The sequence below is a fragment of the Hemicordylus capensis genome, chromosome 4 (genome assembly GCF_027244095.1).
Source record: "Hemicordylus capensis ecotype Gifberg chromosome 4, rHemCap1.1.pri, whole genome shotgun sequence".
Lineage (NCBI taxonomy): Eukaryota > Metazoa > Chordata > Lepidosauria > Squamata > Cordylidae > Hemicordylus > Hemicordylus capensis.
The window spans coordinates 253,331,043-253,351,993 of NC_069660.1; the positions used below are offsets into that span (position 1 = coordinate 253,331,043).

Sequence of the window (20,951 nt, forward strand, 5' to 3'; positions counted from 1 at the left end):
CTTGTGCTATGTAGCCCCTTTGAGAACCCTTTTTGTTGAAAAGAGGTATAAATATAGTATTATTGGCTGGCATACCACACAAGGGAACGTGGGCAGATGGAGCACACCTTTGCCCCTGCACGTGTGCAAGCACTGCTGATGGGGTTGCATTGCAGGACAGCAGAACTCTGTAATAAGCACTCCAGGCAGAGATGCACCTAGGTAATTTTGGAGCCTGGACCTAAACACCTTTGGAAGCCCCTCCTCCCCTACAAATTAAGAATTATCATGCTCAGCCAGGCGACCACAGCACCCGGGACAGACTAAAGAGGATTTGTGGGCCCCCAGGGGCTGTGGAGGTCCTGGACTTTGGCCCAGAGGTTCAGGGGTGCTTCTGATTCCAGGAATGCAGTTGATTAACATGGCATCCATTATACTGCACTTATGACAGAGCCCTGCAGCCCTGCAGTGCAGTCCCATTGGTGGTGCTTACATGTGCTCAAGGGCATGGATGGTGCTCTACCCAAATTAACACTGCACTAGTGCAGCAGTGCCAAGATCTGGGGTAATTGTGTGCCATCGCACAAGCAGGGAAAGGAGAAATTTTCAGTGATCTCCCCTTTCCTCTGAAGCCCACTGTGCATCAAAAAATGTGTTGCCTAACCCTCAGAAACATATTTTGATGATGCACAGTGGATTTCAGAGGGAAGGGGAGATCATTAAAAATTGCCCCTTGGCAACAGCCATCTGCACCCCTGTATTTGTCTCCCCAGAACATATCATTGTGCCTAGGATCTGGCTCCCAGGAATGGGAATGCAGCCAGCCATCTTGTAGGGATGGGCCCAGACCGGTCCGGAGGCCATTGAAAAGGCCTCCGGACCGGTCCAGACCGGTCCAGACCCTGGTGGTTCTGTTCGGGGGTGGGGAGTCACTTTAAGAGCGGCGGGAGGGTTTACTTACCCCTCCCACCGCTTTCCCGATCTGGCGCCATAAAATTCCGAGTAATTGGGGCGGCAGGATACCTCCCTGCCGCCCCTTCCCCGCTGCTCCTCTGCAAACTTCCCAAGAGTCTGTTGTGCGTGCGCACGTCGACGGAGGACAGTCTAACCACTCTCTTTCCTGGCCAGAAAAGGAGGATTTCGCATCTGCCCAAGCAGGGGAACGCCAAAGCCCCGAGCAAGCTGGTCATCCGGCCGTACCGCCCGCAGACTGCCCAGGGGGTCTGTTACCAGAGGATCCAGCTGGCTCAGAAACAGGCAGCACAGCTGGTGCAGCAGCAGCCTCGGCCCACCCCGGTGCTGTCCACGGCGCCTCCTAGAGCTTCTTTTGCCTTGCAGAAATTTTGAAAGGGACACTTGGGAGAAACATTCCGTATCTCCCTGCCGCCCCTTCCCCACTGCTCCTCTGCAAACTTCCCAAGAGTCAGCAAAGTCGTGAAGATGTGCGCGCATGCGCGCGCACAAAGGACTCTTGGGAAGTTTGCAGAGCAGCAGCGGGGAAGGGGAGGCAGGGAGTTATCTGAGAGACTGCTGCCTCCAAGTCTTTATGAAGAACGGGATACGGAATGTTTCTCTTCACGACTTTGCACGTCTTCACGACTTTGCTGACTCTTGGGAAGTTTGCAGAGGAGCAGCGGGGAAGGGGCGGCAGGGAGGTATCCTGCCGCCCCAATTACTCAGAACTTTACGGCACCACATCGGGAAAGCGGCGGGAGGGGTAAGTAAACCCTCCCGCTGCTCTTAAAGCGACCCCCCACCCCAGTGCCGGACCGCAGTGTGGCGGTTCCATGCACACCCCTACCATCTTGATTTGATATTCCTGATGCCCTAGTTCAGAATGGGTCAGGAAGAACACTAGTGAAGCAGCACTGGGGCAGCCAGCTGCATAACAATACCAAAACTGATACAGATCGATAAGTATAGCTGTACTGCTCCACTTTCAGCCCAAGGGAGTTCCAGAGACTGGCATGATGAGAGTGGTTGGGAATAGCCAAGGTAAATCAGACACCTCCCTTTAACAGAAGCGGAAACAATACATTCCGAATACAGTGTGAGAATCTCTGTTCTTTAGCAACAGAAGTACTCAAATCGAGATACCTACTTGACAGCATTTTGTTCTGTGCTGTACCTGAATTTTTAAAAGGAGCCTTGAGAGCTCCAAACCAATAAGCCTTTGTTTTTGAACCATTAACAGTCATTTCCAGCATCGGTGATGACCTAAACCAGCTTTGAAGGCAGGAAAATTGTACAAGCAGAGTCCCCTTTGCAACACAAGAAGCCTATTCACATGAGCAGCCTAGCCCAGCCTAGGGCAGCCCAGCCTGGGCTAGGCTGCTCATGTGCAGTGCCGAGATCAGGCCCAATCCTAGCATTACCCAGACTTTCTACCCTGACCTTTAGCCAGGGTTAAGGGCAGCCTTAACCATGGTGCCGGGGTTGTGTGTATATGCTTGGGTTTGCACACAGCCCAAGCATATTCCAAGCCAGGCAGCAAGGGTGCCCGGCTGAGGAAGGATCCCTCAGTGCACTGCACTCCTGGCACAGTGCATTGAAGGATGGCAGAAGACTTTGTCCTCTGGCTCCCTGCTCTGCCTCTCGGAGTGGTCCTGCTTGCATGCAACACGAGCTGCAGAGCCTTGAGCGGTGAGAATGTTGATCATGTGCAGGGAGGCAGGCAGGAATGTGTTTTTCCACCAGCCCTCCTTGGCCCCCCAGGTAAGCGGTCAGGTGCACAACCTCAAGGTGTGCTCAAATCTGATCTGCTTGTGAGCACACAAACCTCCGTGTGTTTGTGCTTTTGCCAACCCCACTGGAGTCCTCCATGTACCCTGAATTTTAGCAGGCTCTGGCTTAATGTTGGGGGTCTGGTAGCCTAAGTCCAAGCTGCCTTTCCACTGTACCAACAGCCTTGCTGACTCAGTCCATTCTCCACAACTTGCATCACTGAGGTTCTTCTGAAGGGGGTCAGCACATATTTCACACTTGCTTAGTTTAAAATGCTTAGACCCCTCAGCCCAGAGGTGTAGGGAAAATGAAGCAAGGGGTAATGAGCATCCCTGGGTCACTGGGGTCTGGAGAAGACATCAAGACACCTCTCACCTCTCCCCCAGAGCACCCCCTTGTTCCTTCCTGCACCCCACTGATGAACGAAGCACTCACCATCTGTGAGAACACGGTGTGCCCCTTTCCTGCCCAGTTGCTACTTCATTCTGGTGTTGGTGGGCTGGTGCCTTGCTCCCAGTGAGGCAGAGAAAGAAAGCCCCCCCCCTGAGAATGAAGTGCTGATTGGGGAGCACTGGGAGAAGGGCCGAGCATCCCCTCTTCTAGCCAGCAGCTCCCCTCTCCCATGTCAACATTAGGTGCAGGGGGCATGGTCAGTATCGGAAATGGAGCCACTCAGTTTCGCTCCTGATTCTCTCCGGTCAGATTTTTGTTCCATTCTGGCTGGGAGTTCCTTCTTCTGCCTCATGAGGCAGAAGAAGTAGCTCCCAGACAGGCTGGAACAGAGCGCTGAGTGGGGAGAATTGAGACTAAGGCTGAGTGGTCCCTTCTCATACTGGCTGCACCCCCTGCATCTGATGTTGATGTGTAGGGGCCACTGGTTGGACCTTGTCCCCTGGCAGTCAGTGAGCTTCCTATGCCTGTGCCTCAGTCCCTTCCATAAGCCAAAGAAACAGCTGAGCCACCTCTTTCCACCCAAAGTAGGGCAACGGCAACATTCAATCATCACACCCCAGCTATGCTGACAACTTAGGATAGGTATTCTCTTGTGACTATGTCTCTTTTACTTGCTTTATCAATCCCCCCATCTTCCCCCCCCATCCCTCTATGCTAGGGATGGGGATCCTTTCATATTCATTAGAATTTGGTACTCTACTGAAGGTCCTGCATCCTTCAAGTTAGTCATTCCCTGGCTCCTCGAGAAGTCATTAACCACATTGTATATTCTAGTTAAGTTCTTTAATAAACTTAACATCTTGTTTTCAAAGAAACCTGTCTTAACTCCTAGGCTCCCATTTCGAGGCAATCTAACTCTGAACTCACCTTTACTCATGACCAGTTTTCTAGCTACCTTACAAAATAACATTGCTGTGTGCACAATTGCACCTCATTTGAGCTAAATCCCCCTCATAAGTCAAAAACATGGTCACAGGTAACAATTACATATCTGAGCAAATGTGGTAACACTCTTCACCCTTCCCTACTGACAAGTGCAGCCAGTATCAAAATGAAGCAATTTAGCACTGCGGCAATAGTGCAGACCTAGTCTGCAGTCCTAGTCTGGACGTTGACAGTGGTGGTGGTGGTGGTGGTGATGATGATGATCAATAGTATGTGTCTATATTTTGAACATGCCACATTTTACAACTGACATATGTAAAACAACTTAAATATTATTAGATAGAAAATGTTTAAACATTAAATATTTATTTAATGTTTGATTCATTTGAAATCACGGGATATTTATTTAAGCTTTTAAAACCTTGAACTCACAGATATATATCTCATCTACAACACTTTCCTATTTAACTAATAGGATGGATGCACAATCTTGGCTTCTTCCAATGAAGACTTGGCTGCCATCAAAGCCCTTTATTCCATGCCAGGTCGGAATCAGCAGATAGTCATCTCATTAGTGCAACTCAGCTTGGAAAGTTTTGGATCTAAAATCAGGAGCAAGTTCTGACAATTTACGCGTCTAATTAGTAATTCAGTAATCTACTATTGCCACATAAAGAAAACTAATTGCCTGGATTTTACTAGCAAGTTAACTGAAGGAGACAAACTTCTCATGTTATCACCTTTGCACCTACAAGGCATATATAGTATTTTCATTAAAGGGGCACAGGAGTGCTCCTTTAGTTAAGGTGAGTAGCCAAAAAAAGAAAGAAAAAAGGGTTATGACATTATAAGCCTCAAAACTGAATTGCTTATAAAATGACATTTGTGAGCTAATGACACAAAGCTTGGCATGTGTGGTCTATTAAATAAGGTCTACAAATGTGCCAAATTTCAAAGCAATCTGATACAAATTGCCACAAGTACAGCAAGTTTAAAAAGGCTGGAAACTGACATGGTCCTTTTTTGTCCAATCTTTTGACAAGTGTGTCATATATTTCTTTCAAATTTGGTGAAAATGACTGATGTACTTTGTTCAAGCTTGTCTAAAAGGGGTGCCTTTTAGTGGTTTGGTGAAGTTTTGAGCAGCGGTTCAAACATCAGTAAGGTTTCTCTAATGCATTAGAGGAGGAGAGCTGGTCTTGTGGTAGCAAGCATGGCTTGTCCCCTTAGCTAAGCAGGGTCTGCCCTGGTTGCATACGAATGGGAGTCTTGATGTGTGAGCACTGTAAGATATTCCCCTTAGGGGATGGAGCCACTCTGAGAAGCGCAGTAGGTTCCAAGTTCCCTCCCTGGCATCTCCAAGATAGGGCTGAGAGAGATTCCTGCCTGCAACCTTGAAGAAGCCGCTGCCAGTCTGTGTAGACAATACTGAGCTAGATAGACTAGTCGTCTGACTCAGTATTTGGCAGCTTCCTATGTTCCTATGTACGTATGGCTAGCAAGTACTGGTAAAGTTATGTAGAGTATGTCCAGTTTGACAATGAAGGGAGAATGCTGACATATTTGCCAGTGCCCCCACATTGGCAGGAGAGACAACTAGTGGATTCTATTGTGAGTACAATGCCTATTCCATTAGTAATAGAATTTAACTCTCAGAGAAGTGTAGGGGGTGTGGAGACATGGAATGGACAGTTGGGGCAAGTCAGGTGGGTGGTTAAAACAGTCTGGGGGCTTACTTTTGAGTAAGACTACCCGGGATTGCAACATCATTTGCTTCCCCTCGCCTATCTTATCTCCCCATCTTATCTTCAGACAGAGAGTGACTCCCTCACACTTCTTCACAATTACCTCACACTTCTTTTAGCTGACAGTATCCTGTTGCCCACACCCCACTGACAGAATACTGACAGGAATATATATATATATATATATATATATATATATATATATATATATATATATATTTTGCCCCAGCTAACCAGGGCAAAGAGGCACCTTTTACCGTGGTGATTCTCTTTATTTAGCAGAGGGAGAGTAACTGGCCCTATCCACCCCCAGCACAGTACTTTCAGTGACTGTTGCTGGTGTCTATCTTATGTTTCGTTTTAGAATGTGAGACCTTTGGGGACAGGGTGCCATCTTATTTATTTGTTATTTCTCTGTGTAAACCTCCCTGAGCCATTTTTGGAAGGGCGGTATAGAAATTGAAATGATGATGATGATGATGATAATAATGATGATGATGATAATAATAATAATAATAATAATAAGTCAAATCAGAGACGTTTCTACCAAAGCATAGAAGGAGAAACTGCAAGAAACCTAGAAACACCAAATAAAGAAGAAACAGTGCAATTCTGGGGGAAATTATGGGACAATCCAATAGATTATAATAAAAAAGCAGGCTGGATGAAAGAGGTCAAAAAATGTAACCAACAAATGCAAGATCTAATAATAACACCAGAATTAATAAGTAAAAGAGCAAAGAAAATTAAAAATTGGACTGCGCCAGGTAACGATGAACTGCATGGCTTTTGGCTTAAACACCTAACAAGCCTTCATAAACAACTATCAAAACAGTTCAATCACATTTTGCAAGGAGGTGATATTGAACAATGGCTAACAACTGGGAAAACTCATCTCATCATGAAAGACCCAGCAAAAGGTGCAGTCCCAAATAATTATAGACCAATCACCTGCCTTCCAACCATGTTCAAATTATTAACTGGAATAATAGCAGATGAACACTTATTAACTAACAAACAGCTTCCAGTTGAACAGAAAGGAAATTGCCCAAACACCAGAGGAACAAAAGACCAGTTGCTGATTGACAAAATGATTTTAGAAAACTGCAAGAGAAGAAAAACAAATCTAAGTGTTGCATGGATTGACTACAAGAAAGCCTTTGATTCATTGCCTCACACATGGATACTAAAATGTTTAGAAACAACTGGTGTCAGCAAAAACATTCAGATATTTATTTTTTTAAAAGCAATGAGCATGTGGAGTACACAGTTAACAATCAATGGCGAGACACTTGGACAGGTTAGCATTAGAAGAGGCATTTTCCAAGGGGACTCACTATCCCCTCTGTTGTTTGTAATCGCCATGACTCCACTTTCACAAATACTAATCAAAACAGGCCTCGGATACCAAACATCTAAAACATCAAGTCAAATCAACCATCTGCTGTACATGGACAATGTGAAGTTGTATGGAAAGTCCCAGTCAGAAATTGAATCACTGCTAAGCACTGTCCGTATATTCAGTAGTGATATAGCAATGGAGTTTGGACTAGACAAGTGTGCTGCATTAATAATGAACAGAGGAAAAATATGAAAAACAGAAGGAATAGAACTGCCCAATGGAAGCAAGATCAAGAACCTGGAAGAGAAAGAACATTACAAATACTTGGGCATTCTCCAGGCTGATAACATCGCGCACACTGAAGTTAAAAGAAAAATTGGAAGTGAATACATCAGGAGAGTTAGAAAAATCCTCAAGTCCAAACTCAATGGCGGGAACACCATACAAGCCATAAACACCTGGGCTATACCTGTTATCAGATACACTGCAGGCATAATAGACTGGACCCAGGCAGAGCTAGAGACGCTGGATCGTAAGACCAGGAAAATCATGACCATCGATCATGCTCTGCACCCCCGCAGTGATGTCGATAGGCTATACCTCCCTCGCAGCTCAGGTGGAAGAGGAATGCTGCAAGTCCATCAAACAGCAGAGGAGGAGAAAAGAGGCCTTGAAGAATATATCAAGGACAGTGAAGAAGATGCACTTCAAATGGTCAATAACGTGAAACTATTCAACACCAATGAAAGAAAGCAGGCCTACAAGAAAGAACAAGTCAAGAACCGAGCAGAAAATGGAGAAATAAGCCCCTGCATGGTCAATATTTGCACAATATAAGTGGAAAATCAGACAACAGCAAGACCTGGCAATGGCTTAAGAATGGCAACTTGAAGAAAGAAACAGAGGGTTTAATACTGGCTGCGCAAGAACAGGCACTAAGAACAAATGCAATGAGAGCAAAAGTAGAAAAGTCAACAACAAAGAGCAAGTGCCACCTTTGTAAAGAAGCCGATGAAACAGTGGACCACCTAATCAGCTGTTGTAAAAAGATCGCACAGACTGACTACAAACAAAGGCATGACAAGGTAGCAGGGATGATACACTGGAACATCTGCAAAAAATACAAGCTACCTGTAGCCAAAAATTGGTGGGACCATCAAATTGAAAAAGTGGTAGAAAATGAAGATGTAAAAATATTATGGGACTTCCGACTACAAACAGACAAACATCTGCCGCACAATACACCAGATATAACTGTAGTCGAGAAGAAAGTAAAACAAGTCAAAATAATCGACATAGCAATACCAGGGGATAGCAGAATAGAAGAAAAAGAAATAGAAATAAATCACCAAATACAAAGATCTACAAATTGAAATTGAAAGGCTGTGGCAGAAAAAGACCAAAATAATCCCAGTGGTAATTGGCGCCCTGGGTGCAGTCCCAAAAGACCTTGAAGAGCACCTCAACACCATAGGGGCCACAGAAATCACCATCAGCCAATTACAAAAAGCAGCTTTACTGGGAACAGCCTATATTCTGCGACGATATCTATAACAATTGACAATAAAATTCAGCCATCCCAGGTCCTTGGGAAGGACTCAATGTCTGGATAAAACAAACCAGTCAATAACACCTGTCTGACTGTGTAAACAAGAAATAATATTTAAAAATACAGCAAAATTTAGCCTACATATTGTCTATTAACAAATCTCAATGTATCCCACAATTCCCAGCTCATCAATTTCTCTCTCCTATATCCTAGACCTTGAAGTGGGGGAGTCTTTGTTTTTACATTGGAAAAATCCCATATGTCATTGGTCAGTTTTTTCAAGTAGAGGGCACCTTGGCAAAACCCCTCTAATTTCCCACCTCCATGCAGTGCTGTGCTTTTCCCAGCATGGGGGTGGTGGCTGTAAGAATTAAGAGAGCCCTGTCAAGCCCTAGCGCCATCTTGAAAGGCACACACAGAGCACCGGGAAGTGTAGCCTTCCCAGTATCTTCCTCACACAGAGTTCCACAGCAAAAGTGCTTGAAAGGATGACACTAAATACTATAGTATTCAATATTAATAGTATGTCACAATGATGATTGTAAGGCTTGACTATAATGCAAAGGATCCTACAACTGTTCTAGAAATATATATAATATAACGCAATTCACGGCATTATATTATATAGTGTTCCCTAGAAGTAATACTACATGTGAGATTGGGGAGGGTATTGGATTGCCAACACTGTAATGATAAATTTCCTTTTCACAAACCATGGAAATAAGATAGTCAGGAAATCTGCCAGTTTAAGATCAAATTTAAGGCTATCTCATTTTCGCTCAAGCTCCAAAAGCTGAGAAACTAGAATCTAGGGCTGATGCTTTAACAGATGTGCCATGTGATCAGTAATAACCATCAGTTAGCCATCGTGAAGCTTTTAATGAGTTTTTGTGTGGACAAAATCTCTTGTATTCAAGCCAACCTGGATTCTAAAGATGATGGAGTCTTTAGCGGGGGTATCCAGTAACTCCTCTTGTGCAGTTATATTGGATCAGTTTCAGTTTGTGACTCCTGCATGAACAAGCTGCATTCTCTGTAGTTGCCCCAGGACTGTGGAATGCATTTACTGCTGAGATTACTGCTGGCGAGTGTGCACGTTGGGCACGTCGGATACTTCTGCCTACTTCAGGTAAAGGGGGCAACGGAGCGACAGGGAGGTATGCTGTCGCCCCAGTGGACTTAAAACATGGAGCGCCGGAGGGGGGAAAGCGGGGAGGGGAGGGTAAGTGCACCCTCCCCTGCCTGTAAAGCAGAACCCCCCCGCCTTTGAGCCTCCCCAGCCCGGTTCCGTGCAGATCCCTATTGCATTCTCCTGAGGACGACTTTGATTGAAAACCATTCTCCATGTTCTAATCCTTGATGCTGTACTAAGTGAACTTGCATACTTTATTACACTGACTTGAATTTCCCTAAGTGATTTTAAAAAAAAATATTTTTGTGGTCTGTAATTTGGTAAAGATTGCTTATTTTCAAGCCCTATAAAGTATATTGTAAGATTTACAAACAAGAGATTGGGACTCACATGAAGAAGTTAAATTTGGGGAATGGAAGAATGTAAAAATATTAAAAGAGATAAAACTCTTATGTTGTGATTCAGAAGCTCTAAATGTTTAAAGGATGTTTTTGAAAGGATGTTGCAGTGTGTTCCTTTCTGTGGTTACAAAATCAATAATAAAGCATAGTTGTGATTCAGTGTTAAGGTGATGCACTTGGAGGTGGGGGAGGGAAATCACACGTAGAATCACATAATTCGCAGTTACTGAAAAAAGAGATCTTGGTACTGAAGTGCAGTAAAGTAACCACCTCAGGCAGTGGATTGGAGGAGACAGATCGGCGGAGGGATCTCCCACCTATCCTGCCTCTGCGAATTACTTCCAATGGCTGTCTCCATCCTGGCTCCTTCCATCACCTGGCAATGCGTTCGAACCTATCACTTTACTCCATAATTCCTTCCTCCCCTTTCCCCTCTGCCTTTTGAAAAGTGGTGGTAGTGGTGGCACTTGGTACATTGCTGCTGAATAGGGTGAAAAGAGGGGGTGCATGCCACCAGGGGAAGAGCCAAAGTGGCTAGGGAACACAGAAAGTCATGAGCAACATGCTCTGCACACCACCAGGAGGGTGTGACAAGGGAGACGTCATGGGAAAAAGCTGGTTGGGGTGGAGAAACCATAGTAAGTGGAACTTCTGGGACTGATGATGGTAGGAACACCCACTGGAGTGGGGAAGAAGTGATGATACTGCTGTGAGATGGAGGGCAGTGCAGTGCCAAGTTAATAGAATGTGTTTATGTCTTGCATTTAGTAAAGCCCCCAAAGTACCAATTGGCTGCAGAGCATACCATCCACACAACACACCAGTTTTGTGTTGGAAAAACACTATCAAAACACTACCACAAAACAACTACCAAAGAGGAGAGCTGGTCTTGTGGTAGCAAGCATGATTTGTCCCCTTAGTTAAGCAGGGTCTGCCCTTGTTGCATTTGAATGGGAGACTTGATGTGTGAGCACTGTAAGATATTCCCCTTAGGAGCTGCTCTGGGAAGAGCAGAAGGTTCCAAGTTCCTTCTCTGGCATCACTAAGATAGGGCTGAGAGAGATTCCTGCCTGCAGCCTTGGAGAAGCCGCTGCCAGTCTGTGTAGACAATACTGAGCTAGATGGACCTATGGTCTGACTTAGTATATGACAGCTTCCTATGTTCCTATGTTCTATAACAAAACAAAACAAAACCAGGAAAAACTCTACCAGAAAAATGTGTCCTTCAATAACTGGGCTGAAAGTTTCAGTTGGAGATGGAAGGGCAAGATATAAATGTTTTAATAAAAAATAGCCCCATCCTTTTTAAAATTATGGTAATGTTTTTCTAAAGCACCAAGGTCTGTCACAGTTCACAACTAGAGAAAGAACTTTTGATTTAAAATCAAGATTTATTTATTTATTTACAAAAACAAATTGGGTAATAATCTTGGTGTGGTTCTACTTTTATTTTTCCATGTAGTTTTTTCTTATCTGCAACTATTAGTTCTTCACGTGCTTTTTGCAATACCTCTGCTCACTGCTGATTCTTCCCTGTGAACTACAAAGCAAAACATGGCCTCTCTTGAGTTGATTGTATTGTCTTACAGTGGTAGGGAGATTTAAAGCAGATGGTCCTTTGGCCAATTACAACAATATGATCCTATGTGAACACGAAATCATTAGTTAATTTTTTTTTAATAGTATTTCAGGATGACACTACTGTCAAAATTTACAAAACAAACAAAAAAGGGGGGGGGAACCACCTTCAAAAAATAAGTTTTTAAGCCAAATAATTTGCTTATAAGGTCTAGTACATACTTTTCTTCAGCTGAAGAATATCTGAAAAAGTATGAGTGCAAAAATGAAACTAGCATATTAATCTAAACCACAATACTCTGAAAATGTGACCTATTTTTCTAGAAATACTCTGAAAATGTATTTCTCAGAGTATTTTTCTATAAATGCTCTGAAAATGTCTTCTGTTTTTCTAGAAATGTGCGCTAATGTGATTTTTTTTGCCTTCCCATTACTATGCAAAGCACAATATAATACAAGGCTGAGGCATAATCTTTCCATATTTATTTAATATAATTTCACTTCACAACTTGATCGAAGGCCAGAAAAGCTAAAATGATGGTTATATAAAATCTGTTCAAGGCATGAAATAACTCTTTCATGAAACTGATTTGATAGGGTATTTTTTTTTTGTTGCAAAATGACTCTTCTTGCCTAACAGATAGATTTATTTAACAAATCTCTAGGAGGTTAACTGATGGAAAGGAATTTGACTGCAATTGAGTGTGCTTCCAGCAAGGCCAATCCAAGTTGCATGTTCACTTATGTGATATTTGGAGCAACTAGAATTTTAATCACACACAATTTTTAAAAATTCACATTGATGAATCTAATATGTCCAAACTACTAAAAAAACAACCCCATGTGTGATAAAAGATAACTGCCATTTGATTACATATTTAACAGTACATATTGAACAGACAATGGTAGAAAATTTGAGTCTATGCCATGAATTCAGTCCATATTTGCACCATTTTTATTTTCCTGAACCCTCTCAGTATGCAACACTCAAGAAAATCCTATTTTCCCATACTTTCTCATTCACTATGTCTGGGGAGTGTGTAGCTGTAATTGCCAGGTTTCCCTTAATAGCAAAGTGTGTGACAATGAACTGATCTTTACAACAGCAAAATTGTTGTGAGCAGTAGGGTACTGTAGGAGCGGGGTATAAATATTTTAAATGAATAAATAAATAAAATGGAGCCATCCAGTGGCCACATTCACACATAATGCAGAACCACGGGTCCAATGGACCCGCAGTTCCGCTCACCCTCCCCCCTCCTGTCCGCGTTCGCATGTAACAGACAGGAGGCAAACTGCAGGTCAGAAGGTCAGACCCAGAAGCCAAGTGCAGCCAGAGCAAGGGAGGAGCTTCCTTAGTCAACTCCAGTTGCCGCAGATTGGGACTGCCGTGCCACATTTGGATGCTGGCACCGCAAAATGCTGGCACCGCAAAACCAGAGTTAGAGTTGGCGAAACTCACGACAAACTGGAATGAAAACATTCTTATAATGTTTTAACTTTTTGTTGTCATTTATTTTAACCAATGTTTTAATTTGTCATTTATTTGTTTTAACTAATGTTTTAACTTTTTTGGTTTTGTTGTAAACCGCCCAGAGACGTAAGTTTTGGCGGTATAAAAATATGTTAAATAAATAAATAAAATGAAATAAAATAAAATAAATTGCAAATTGGAGTCTGGGGAGGAAAACTGTGGGTAGACACAGTTTTTAGAATTTTCATTCTGAACTGCGGTTACACACATTTGGACATACACAAATTTCAACAGGAGGCCCCTTCAACTCAAGTTTCATGTTACATGTGAATGCAGCCAGAGAGTAGGGGATATTTTCTAAATGCATGTGCCTTGCCCTTATGCTGGCATGGCAAATTATGTTGGGACAGTGGCTGGCATCCTGGCTAATGAAGTGCACATGTAAGAAGGCTCTGTGAGTATGTGCTGGGAGCCCACATGCAGCTCCCCCAGTCCTACATGCACACTGTTCTACCACAGGGCTAGCACTGCTGAATGCTTCCTGTATACCAGTAGCACTCTGTAAGATTGGGAACACAATATATGGATCAGCAACATGTTTTAGATCTTACAGAGGGCTTCTGGAGCATGAGCAGTAGTATTAGCCCTGTGGCACATGAGTGTGCACACAGGACTGGAGGATTTGTGTGAGGGCATCCGCCCAGAGCCTCCTTACATGTGCACTTTGTTAGTCAGAATGTTAGCCAGTGACTTTTCCATTGTTACACAATTTGTTTCATAGCTGAGCAGCCATTCAAAGCTAGGTGCATTTTGTCTACACCTAATACTCACACTTCTGTGGGATAATCGCTCTCAGGCCCAAAATAGACATGGTAAGCAGTCTTGTCTATCTTTCCCCTAATGTTTTTCTAGACCAAAAGCAGCCTTGGGAGTCTGGAAATATGAGGAGAGGGAAAGTGAGCGGGCTAGTTAATTCTTTCCCCTCCAACTATTTATTTCCTAAATATTTGCTTCTTGGTGGCTTTTGATACCATCAATCACGATATCTTTCCAGATGAGCTGTCTAGGGATATGCAGAACTGGTTCAATCGCAAACCAGTCCACTGCGAACCAGGCCAGTTTGATTGGTTTGATCATGAACCACTTCGAATTGGTTTAAGCTAGTTCATTGACCCAACTGGCCCATCTGGTGGGTTCAACTGAACCAGTTCAGGGACCCACGGTTTGGCCATCCAGAGCAACACTAAATTTGCGGAATAAGCACATTTGCACTAGAGCAAGAAGTTAACTTAGCTGTACTACAAAAAGGAGAATTGTGCTATAGGGATCTTGTACGAAAGCATCCATTAAAGCAAATGAAGCATGCCATGGTAGTGCAAGCACAACTAGCTAGTGCAACTGCTTTCCTCCAATCCAATGCTCTCCATGTGCTTTGTTGCTCTGGATGTCAGTCATCATCATCACCACCACCACCACCACCACCATCATCATATCCTGCTTTTCTGAAAAAATCAATAAGCTTGTTCAGATGATCGCTGGGCTGGGGTAGGATGGGGAGAAGGCAGGATCCTACCTACCTTCTCCCACACAATCCTCATCACTCTTGGGCTCCACCCCACTGTGCACCCATATGAGCAACACATTGGCAACCAGCATGGTGAGCAGGAGGTGGGAGAAAGGCAGCCGGGCCACCAGATACCCCACAATACACTGCACAAGGTGTGCCGTGCATTGGGATACCTCCTGGCTGCTGGGATGCTCCTTCCCCCTGCCTCTATGGACAAAATGGTTGCCAGCAACCTGAAAGGAGCTGTCAGCAGCCCACTCACCCACACAACCAGATGGTAAGGTAGGAAGCACATGCACGTCCTCTTACCTTCCTTTTAGCCTGGATTAAAAACCCAGGTTACCCAGTGGCAGGGGCGTATCTAGGGTAGGGCAGGCAGGGCACGTGCCCCGGGCTCTACTTGAAGAGGGGGCACCATTTTTTAAAAATTTAAAAAATAAATAAAAATGGCTGCCGAAAACAAAATGGCCACTGCGCATGCGCAGATAGCCTCTATAAGGCCCAAGGCCAGGCCTCGCAAAGGCCATTTGAGCATGTGTGGTGGCATGGCCACCACACATGCTCAAATGGTCTCTGTGAGGTCCTAGAGGTCAGCGGGGGGATGGGGAACCTTTGCAGACCACCCCCCACGGCCCTTAGGAAGCCCCTCGAAGGGGCTACAGGTAATTCTTTAAAAAAAAAATAGAATATAAGTCACTGTACACATATTTCGTTTGGCACTATGTACAGAGAATCAGGGCTTGTGAATACTGAGCTGAAGCTTATGAGATAGGATTGTATTCATTTGATCTTACTTTGCTTCTTGTGATAAGTGAGTTAAATATGATGTCTTAGTAATATGGCTATTAATGGTGAGTTTGTCTTTGAATCAGTGTGAAATCCTTAGTATTAAGGCCCACTGGGAGTTTCTTGCTCTCTTTCTCTCATTTTAACTGTCTTTCTGAAATAGTAGAATATATTCCAAGCAGTGACACAGTTTACTCTGCATATCCTTTAATTATTTTCAGAGTATCTGGGAAAAGTCAAATTCTCCATTGATTTTTAAAACTTATGTTGTGATGATGCTACAATGCATAGTAAAGAATTAGACAAGCACTTCTGTTTAGTTTTCCAAGTACACCTCCACAAAGTATTTGGGTATTTCATGAGCCCCAGCATACTGAAATTTGTAGTTTTCCAGCATTTTTTGGTCTGGCTATGTCCACTGCTAAATAATTTTTGAAATATTAAAAGATTAATGAGCTTGACTTGTGGTATTATGGTAAAGCTAACTGAAAGATGGGTGTCAGATGTTTGGACAGGGGGCGCAATTTCACTGCTTGCCCTAGGCACTATTTTCCCTAGATACGCCTCTGCCCGGTGGTTCTCACGACCAGCCCTAGCCAGGCTAGCACAGCTCTACCCGGGTAGGGCTGGTTGTGAGAACAACCTCAATAAATGAGACTTGCAAAACAAAATCAAATAATGCAAACACAATACAAAATAATAAAAGAATTATAAAATGACAGAGCACAATCATAAAAAGCAGTAGGCACTAAGCAGCTGCAAAAAAATTTCAAAAGCAGCTGGCTTTTACTGCATCTGTTTTACACAAATAACTGCTTATGTGCATTGGTTATGAGCAATGTAATGTGAAGAAGTGGGATCATGCAAGACTGTGGCTCTGCTTCCATGATTAGAAAAGCTGCTATAACATTACTGCCACTCCCAATGTTACATAGTTCACAAAGTAGATCATTCACATAAAAAGATAGTTGCACTACTGACTGCAGTAATGTTTGCACTAGTGCCAGTACATTAACCACTCCAAACTCTTTTCGCCTTTTAATTCCAGTGTTGGGTCTCACTCTCACTTAGCTGAGGCACTTCTCTATGTGGTAGTGCACTCAAATGTGTTAGGCTCTTATGCACACATGCCCGATTAATAAAATTATTCCCCCCTTTTAAATGGTTGGAATGATCCTCCATGGTGTACATGGTCTATGAACCCAAGTCTAGAGCACTGAGTCACATATTTTGCTATTAATGTGGTGCCCATGCCTGACCCTCTACTCTGGAGGAATATCCTCAGTGCGAGTGTGAGTAAGTCACTGGCCTTAAATGTCTCATATTTCAATATCCAGTAACAACAAGAAACAGCAGAGATGATTATTTAAAAAGCAGCATGCAAAAACTCTAGAGCGAAGTCATCTCTCTCTCTCTCTCTCTCTCTCTCTCTCTGAATGTATTTATAAATGTGGGGGGTGGGGAGGAGAAGAGGTAAACCTCCAAAATGATACAAATAATGTATGTGTGGGGGCGAGGGGGATGTGTGCATTCTACTTGCATTGTAGATGCTGCCCTCCTATTCTTGCTGTAGAATACATATATACAACATATGTTCTGTGGTTCTAAAGAATACAGGAGCTTTTTGAAATGTTGCTGGTAAAATATCAAGCACTCTTTCTTGTTCCAATTTTTCACCAGACCCTTCAACCGATTAAAGGTAGAATTTTGACTCTTAGCATTTACTTAATATCAAAAGTATTAAAATCCATGCTATGCCTTGCTGCCACTAATTCCTGTATTACATTTTTTGAATCGTTGCTGGCACTGAAATCTTAGCTGCAGATTCCTTTTCAGTTATGCCTTACCAACTGCTTCCCCCTTCCTTGCTTAAGCTTATGAATTTTAATAAATGCAACAATTCTTTCTCTTCCATAGTTCTACACAGACCAAACCAAATCCTGAATGCAAGAAAGCCCACAGCAAATCTCTCATTGACATCGGAGGGAATAAGAGAAAGTCCCATTAGTCTCATCTTGAACTTTATGCACACCAGTAAAGCAAATAATTCTGCTTCTTTTCTTTGTAACTCTTCTTTTCTGTTCTTTGTATTAACTCCTTTACATTAAAAAGATGAAGTGAAAAGAATGGCTCCAGGGTCACTTATTTGTCCTAAAGCCATTTTATACAAAACTAATGTATTTTTTATTTCTGTACATTCTTGCCATTGGCTAAAATCTTGCCATTTTGTGATAGCTGTTTGGGTTTACTCATTATTGATTACCACTTCCAACCATCAATTGATCTAAAAAATAATGGTTATGTTAACAGATTCATTTGTGAAATCTCCTGAAAATGATTTTATTCGCAAGGATAACATAGTTAAGCATATAGAAGAACAGGCCCAGCTGAAGGAGAACCAGCATCACATCTGCAAAGGCAAATCTCTTTTGGAGTTCTTGGAGCATGTCAACAGAAGTGTGGATAAAGGTGATCTGGCTGACATAGTATACAGTACTTGGACTTCCAAAAAGCCTTTGACAAAGTTCCTCATCAAAAAATCTTGAGGAAACTTAGCAGTCATGGGACAAAGGGACGAATACATGCGTGGATTGGTAATTTGTTGAATGACAGGAAACAGAGGGCAGGAATAAATTGACAGTTTTCACAATGGAGGGAAGTAAGAAGTGGGGTCCTCCAATGATCTGTACTGGGACCAGTGACTTTTAATTATTCATAAAAGATCTAGAAGTTGGGGTAAGCAGTGAGGTGGCCAAATTTGCAGATGACACCAAACTATTTAGGGTAGTGAAATCCAAAGCAGATTGTAAAGGAGCTCCAAAAGGATCTCTCCAAACTGGGAAAGTGGAAGACAAAATGGCAAATGTGGTTCAATGTTAGCAAGAGTAAAGTGATGCATATTGGGGCAAAACACCCCAAATCCACATATATGTTTATGGGGTCTGAGCTTTCGGTAACTGACCAGGAGAAGGATCTTGCAGTCATGGTGGTCAGCTCATTGAAAGCTCATTGAAAGTGTCATGTGCAGTTGCTGTTAAAAAGTCCAATTCCATGCTTGGAATGTATTAGGAAGAGGATTGAAATCAAAGCTGCTAATGATATAATGCCATTCTGCATGAAATATGGTGCAGCCACATTTGGAATAATGCATACAGTTATTGTCACCATAGCTCAGAAAGGACATTCTAGAACTGGAGGAGGTACAGAAGAGGGCAACCAAGAGGGCCTAGAGCACCTTCCTTATGAGGCAAGGCTACAACACCTGGGGCTTTTTCGTTTAGAAAACAGACAACTGAGGAGAGACACGATAGAGGTCTATAAAATCATACATGGTGTGGAGAAAGTTAATAGAAAGTTTTCTCACTTCCTCATAACACTAGAACCAGGGTTCATCTTATGAAACTGATTGCCAAGAAATTTAGGACTGGCAAAAGAAAGTACTTTTTCACACAATGCATAATTAACCTATGGAATTCTCTTTCACAAGATGTGATGACAGCCAATAGCCTGGATGGCTTTAAGAAGGGCTTAGATAAATTAACAGAGGACAGGTCTATCAATGGTTACTAGTCTGAGGGCTCTAGGCACCCAATAGCCTCAGAGGCAAGATGCTTCTAAAGATCAGTTGTAGGAAAGTAACAGCAGGAGAGAGGGCATACCCTCAGCTCTTGTCTGTGGACTTCCCAGAGGCATCTGGTGGGCTGATCCTGTGTGAAACAGGATGCCGGACTAGATAGGCCTTGGGCCTGATCTTGGGCTGTTCTTATGTTCTTAAAGTGTCAATTTGATCTCTCAGATATATCACAGAGGGCATATATTGCATTTTTGTTTTGCTACTCTTTTAATTATGATGTGTTTGCATATACATTAACTCTGTGTGTGTGTGTGTGTGTGTGTGTGTGTGTGTGTGTGTGTGTGTGTACACACACACACATATATAATGTGTGTGTATACATATACATATATGGTTGGGCCTACCCCCACATATATATTTTCTTTGACACACACCCCCCCGATTTTTGTCAACAAATATTTTTAAATAACTGAATGTTGCTCGCACTTAGGACTGATGGGGAGCAGCTAAGCTGACCCTTCTTCTTTTTGTACATCCCCACCCCAAACCTTTAGGCTAGCTACAGACCTGAAACCTGCAGAAACATGCTTCTGCAGCCACTGCATCTGAACTGCATCAGGGTTACCTTAAACATCCAGAGCAGCCCTGGGATGCAGTTTTATGGATGGAGCCCAAACACTACACAAATGTTAGCCAATATATTTAGATTTTAAAATAAAGAAAGAAATTAGTTTCCAGGGGAAAGTCTAAGAAACACTAGGTGAGTATGTGACAGGTTCATTTTCCTACAAAATAATAAGGAAAATTTCCCCAAAATAAATATAATGCTTGGACCTCTTTAAATGGGACTGAAAGTGAGATTGATCCATACAAAGGCATAACCCCGAGTATCTTCTGCGTGGAGGTCAACCACTTTCCTTGTGCATGCAGCTAATGTAGCTCATGCACAAGAACAGTTAAGCTACATTCAAAGAACGTTTCGCACACAGCAAACTGTTTCATATTCCTAACTGTGCACATAACTTGTACAAGGGCACTATACAATTTCTGCTTGCTGCCCTAAGAGTTTATAATGGTAGCATTTAACAGAGGAATAGTTTTTTCCTTTATTAGCATCATTATCAGTTTAAAAAAAGAAGTAGTTACTTTTGAAGCAGAGTTGAGCCTTCAACTCCCTTTGGTATAGAGATGCTATTCTTCCAGATTTTAGGATGACTTTGGTGCCGCCTTTAACTGGCTGATTTACAACTCAGCATTCCTTTATTGCGATAAAGGTTATTAAACCTTCCCTCTGGGTTATTAAACTTTCTCCCTTAGGAAACCTGATGTTCCCCAAGAGATAGAGCCTAAAGAACTCTTGAATACAAAGCAGGGGAGCAAAGGCATCATCTCTTGCATAGTACTCTCCATTACTGCCTTTTTCTTTCTTTCTTTTTTTTAAAAGTGTTTGCATAGGCATTTTGTAATAAATTAAAAAACTGCAAGTGTATCACTTGAGATTGCATATAAACAAAGGAAAACTATCACAAATATGAACAGAAACAATACCACGTACGACTACTATTGAGCATTAATAAACCAGATTGGATTCAAAGGTATGCAAAAAGCAAAATGAAGGGCAGAAGTGATTGCAAACTGTTAAGCAGCACCCAACCAGCTCTTACCTTGAAAACAGTGTGAATGTGGGTTATGGCTTGATGCATGCAAGCTGGCTGCTGCTTGTCATGTGATCCCTTCCAATGTACAGAGTTGCCTGAAGAAA

At 42.8% G+C, this 20,951-nt stretch overlaps 1 protein-coding gene and 1 long non-coding RNA gene across 7 annotated transcripts in view; one reads left to right on the forward strand and one right to left on the reverse strand.

Moving 5' to 3' along the window:
* LOC128324066 (uncharacterized) overlaps nt 1–17,736 on the forward strand; it is a 105,267-nt gene extending 87,531 nt beyond the window's left edge. The window contains exon 3 of the long non-coding RNA XR_008306615.1: nt 17,533–17,736. This is a non-coding gene — a long non-coding RNA (uncharacterized LOC128324066). The remainder of the gene's footprint in view (nt 1–17,532) is intronic.
* NOL4 (nucleolar protein 4) overlaps nt 1–20,951 on the reverse strand; it is a 260,409-nt gene that overhangs the window by 55,547 nt on the left and 183,911 nt on the right. The gene's annotated exons all lie outside the window — the stretch shown is intronic.